Genomic DNA, 5,357 nt, shown 5'->3' on the forward strand with positions numbered 1-5,357 from the left:
TATAATAAATAAAACAAATTCTAATATTTTTTTTTAATATTAATATTATCGTTATTAGAAATGGTAATTATGTGGTTTGACTTTAATAATGAAATAATTACAAAATTAATTAGGTGCCATAACAAGAAGTACCCTCCTTTTATTTTGATAAAATGTAATTAATTTTAGTATATTGTAATAAATAAATAAATATTAAAAAACTATTAAAATTTATTATTTTTTATTATCACTTAACCATCAAATCAATTTGCTTTATTCTAATAACGCACTCTAGCATTCTTCTATGCCATCAAAGGCGTATATATATGGATAGACATGTATAAGTTGTTTCATGTACCTAACAAGGCAAATCTGAAGAGTGAAAGCTGCTCAAGCTAATAAGAATTAAGATGAAAGCCTTTACTTATGTTCTCATCGTTTTCTTTATTTTTTCCGTTGGCATCGGTATGTTTTAGTTATCTAAGAAATAAGGTTTAATTTTTCTTATCCTGTTGCACGAAAATAAGATTATTTGCCTTATAATTTATTTTATTGTTAAAAAGAAGAATGATTTTTTATAAAAGTAATTGGAAACTGATTTATGTTTATTTACTTATAAAATTTTATTATTTTCAATTTTTCTTAATAACATCCTGAAGCTAAAAATATTAAAAATAAAAATAAAAAATATTTTCTCAAATCAAATAAACACTAAAGATACATTTGATTTGTATTTTTATTTTTAATATTCTCCCTTTTAAAAATTTTATGATAGAATAGGGAAAAAATAACTAAAATAATAAAATCTTATTTTTGTATTTTTATTTTCTATTGTTTTTACAAAATTTAAAAAGTAACAAACACAAATCAAACATGCATATTCTTTAAGCATAGTTTAATTTTAACATCAAAGTACTAATGGTTTTATATGGTTGATGTGTAATATGCATAGACAATGAAAGGTTGTTGAAAATATCAGAGGCAAAAGAGTGTCAACAAACACAGAGTGAAGGAGGCTGTATAGAAAACACATGCAACAGCGACTGCAGGAGAATACATGGAGGGCGAGCATCTGGTCATTGCAATGCAATAGAAGATTGTATTTGTTATTACCCATGTTAAATTTGTAGTACCCTTACTTTTACAACAGTGTCCCCTTTTCAATAAATATTTAAATAATGGGTAATTGGGTAATGCAGGGATGGATCTACATGTAGAGGTGTGGGCTCCATTAAACCAATAAATAAATAAATATATATATATATATATATATGAATTTACATAATGCTTTTATTATCATAATGTGTTTGTCTCAACATTTAAAAAAAATGTGTGAAAAACTTATATTATTTATGTTCGGTAGCTCGGGTATCGGATGGGTTGGGGTGATGATTCGATTGGTGAGATGGGGATTGCCTGGTTCCGAGTTGCTGGGTTGGAGGCGGGGTAACCGACTTCCCGAGATCTTCGTATGGAGGAGGGGGTGTCACCTGCAAAGACACTACGATGCTCTAGTCAGTTAAGTGTGCAGGCAAAAAAGGGGTAAGATGATGTGTGTGACGTACCTTGGGGAGGGGTAGTCCCTCTCCTTATATACCATGTCAGAAAAGTGGACCCCATAGGAGGAGGCCTCCTTCTAAAAAGTTTTCTTCTTCCCAGCTATTGTGCAGCTGGCAAAGGGGTACGTGGTCGAATCGCCAGTCAGGTGGGCACGATGACCTGCCCAAACGGGTTGGTAGGTCTCCGGGTCGGGTCGGTTTCCATGCTCAGCTGGGCTGGGCCGTAACAATTTAATAACAATAGAAAGATAAAAAATTATCGTGTTATATAGATCTAATCAATTCAGATAGAAAAAAAATAACTCTACTCAATTAAAAATAAAAAAGCATATAATAATAATAATAATAATAATAATAATAATAATAATAATAATAAACTACTAAAATAGTATCCGAAAATTTAAATTACTGATAAAAAAATTTCAAATAAATATACCAATGACAAATGAGCTTTTAAAATATTAAAAAACGCAACAAAAAGAATTAGATATTAAATATATATTCTAAAAATGAATTTATAAATCAAATTTTGATGCAAATTTTTGTATTCATTATTAAAAAATAAGATTTTTTAATCCTTAAAATGTGGTAATTTTACATCACAAGATTTAAAAAAAAATTATTGTGAATTATCATTTTTTTAAAAAATAAAAAGAAAATCTAGAGATCAAATTTTGTTTCGAATGTACTTGTTTACTTTTAAAATATTTATTCAAATATCAGCACAAAAATTCAAATCAAATGGATAAGCGATTCGCTAAATACAAAAGTTTTTTGGTCACTTACAAAAATATAATAATTATTAGTTATTTTTTTCGCATTTTCAAATCATTCATGAGTTATTTTGTCGATAATGTCTTTTAGGGACCTTTTTGTTAGCGGTTAAATCTTTTTAGTACTAAATTGGTAGTTAACAACAACAATAACGATAATAAAATAATAATAATAATAATAATAATCTAATTAGTTATTTATCCAAAATTAAGCTTAGTTTATTTGAAAAAATACACAATTTATACTCTAATTTTTCACTAATAAGTGTTCTTAAGACTTTGTTTAAAATTATTATTAGATTTTTTTAAATTTTTTTCTTAATAAATATATTACAGGTAATTGAATATTTAATTTTTTTTTTGTTTTGTATAATTTTATTTTACTACCAAACACGTCTAGTCACACTTAAATCAAGATAGTGAAGTCACGCATAATAAAAATTATAAATTCAATAGTAATTAATCCATTACTTTATTCCTTAACAATTTTATTTACTTTAGAGTCACCATATTCAATTCATTAGGATATTTGTTAAGACTTTAATTTTGATGTACTGACAGTGTAAACTATTTTATACTGCCTTTTAATTATATGTCCGTTCTTTTAAATGATCATTCACGTGTTGATTCACTACAAGAAAAATACTGAATATTATCGGATTTAATGTTGGATATTAGTGACGAATTTACTGTCGAAAGCACCGGCGAATTAGGCGATAAATTCATCTGGAAAAAATGTTACGGTCGAATTCAATTTTCCACCGGTAAATGCGCTGGTAATATTTGGAGGAAAGAATGAGAAATTCGGCGCGTTTTGTACCGGCGGATTTGTCTGCCAGTAAATCTCACTTAAAGGAACGCTGCTTTTTGTGACGCATGATGGGGTTATCGTCGGATTGATCCGCCAAAAAATCCAACGGTAAAATTGACCCTAAATTTGGAATCGCATGTCCTCTCCTCTTTATTTCGGAAGACAACTCTCTCGCGCGTTAAACCACCTCCCGCAAGCCCTCTGTCAGCACCGGCCACCACCACCAACCTCCAAAGACTGCGCATGGACTGATCGCTGCCACCACCAACTTGCATCGCGTGGAATGCTGTGGTGCCACCACCGATTTTGTCGCTGTCGTCACTGCTTGTCGGAGCTGCCACCTTTCTCTGTTTGGGTAGGTTGTCTTCCTCCCTCTTCATATTGTATCCTATTTTATATTTGTAATTTTTAAATTGAAACCCTAAATGCATAAATGTAGCCATTCAAGTTGGTCACTATAGCTGCCATTGCGCTGTACATGCTGTCACACCACGTCGGAGAAGTTTTTTGCGCTATCATTGTCTCTAAGTAATTCACTCGCTAAAAATTTAGAGTAGTTAAATATTAAATTCTAATTTATATAATTTTAATTTATTATGTGTTAGAAAATATGTAATTAGAATGATGATTACTAAATTATAAGTTGTTAATTTTTTTTTGTTAATAACATAAATAGAAAAAAGAATAACATTATTTGTTATATTCTATTATAAAATAATATAATATTTTTAATTAGTTTTTAGTTTAAAACATAAGATCAATTACAAATTTTTTATGTTTAATTTTGATGAAAGTAAATAGACATTTAGGGTTATTAACTTTTATATTTCACTTCCTTTATTAATTTTTCAGGTTAGATTTTTAAGTTTTGATTATTAGTTTTTAGATTTTACTAACTATACTTCCATTTTAGGATTTCTTTTTTTTTTAAAGTTTTATAACTTTGATCATACGTTGTTCGTGCAGTACTCAGGTTAGTTTTATATCTGTAAACGTGCTATGTTGTTTATGTTTTATGCTGAACTTACTTTTTCTATGATAGAGTTTCAGGAGAAAAGTAGGAGAAGTTTGCGTAGTGGCGCCTTCTCGAAATTTTTGTTTACCAAAAAATTGTGGAGTAATAAGGGGTTGCGCACTAGAACAGCTAAGATTTTATATTTTATTGAATACTATTTCTTCTAATATATTATCCCTATAACTGTTTTCTCTGTGAAAAGTGATAAATTTATTTGGTCGATTTCCCTAAATTAATGAGAAGTTCTACTAAATTTTCGTTTAAATTATTTAAAACATGTTTAGTGTGTGAAAAAATAAAAGTTGGATTTGATGAAAAATTCTAATTATAGAAGAAATTCTACCAAATTTTATAAAAATTTTAATAAGTTGTATTGTTGGTTGAATTCAAGGGTGTTTGTGACAAAACAATTCCAAGTCATCGTCTATGAATGTATGATAGGGATAACGATGGACGAGAGAGGGGGTTAAAATCTGAATTCTTTGCAAGGTTGACGATTGTGTTGTGTATGTCTTTAATATGGAACCGTTTAGGTCTCAAAGTGTATCTAAGTGTCTGTGCTATAAGTGTCGGCTGACTAAATGGTTACGACTTTCGGATATAACACTTCATCTCTATTGTGATGGGTTCAAGGATGGGTATTGGATGTGGATGGAATACGGAGAAGTGGATGAGTAGGGAATCAATTAGGCAAAATTATCTGAGGGTAAAAATCAACCAATTTAATTAAAAATAAAAATAAAAATGTACAATAAGATTTACCGTCAAATTTTTTCGATGGTAATGTAGAGCAAAATACATAGCGCATGGCTCCAAATTTACTGTCGGATAAGTTTAGCAACATCTGATTTTCATGTCTTGAAATCATAATCCAACATTAATTACCGGTGAAAAAATAAATCCGACGTAATTAGTTACCAGTGAGATTTATACTGTCAGATTTATTCTGTCACTAAATCTGATGGAAAAGTATGTTACTGTCAGAGTTATTTCTTAATTTGCTAGTAAATCTAACGATATTCAATAATTTTTTTGTAGTGATTATTGAAAGTAGTTATTTTGCTGATATAGTGATGTGATACGTAATTAGATATACATGTAAAACTTCTTTATATTATCCGTGTATTAAAATTAAATTCTACTTATTAATTTCTTAAATAATTATTTTTTATTAAAAATTGTAATTATGTGGTTTGACTTTGATAATAGAATAATTATAA

The 5,357-nt window shown here is 28.8% G+C and overlaps 1 long non-coding RNA gene across 1 annotated transcript; it reads left to right on the forward strand.

Annotated features, from left to right (window-relative positions):
- Positions 1-305: 305 nt before the first annotated feature.
- Positions 306-1,264, forward strand: LOC107638045 (uncharacterized). The gene is made up of 2 exons (XR_001619708.3): positions 306-444; positions 932-1,264. It is a non-coding gene; the product is annotated as an uncharacterized LOC107638045 (long non-coding RNA).
- The last annotated feature ends 4,093 nt before the right edge of the window (positions 1,265-5,357 follow it).

This window comes from Arachis ipaensis, chromosome B4 (assembly GCF_059453495.1).
Source record: "Arachis ipaensis isolate K30076 ecotype BB chromosome B4, ASM5945349v1, whole genome shotgun sequence".
Lineage (NCBI taxonomy): Eukaryota > Viridiplantae > Streptophyta > Magnoliopsida > Fabales > Fabaceae > Arachis > Arachis ipaensis.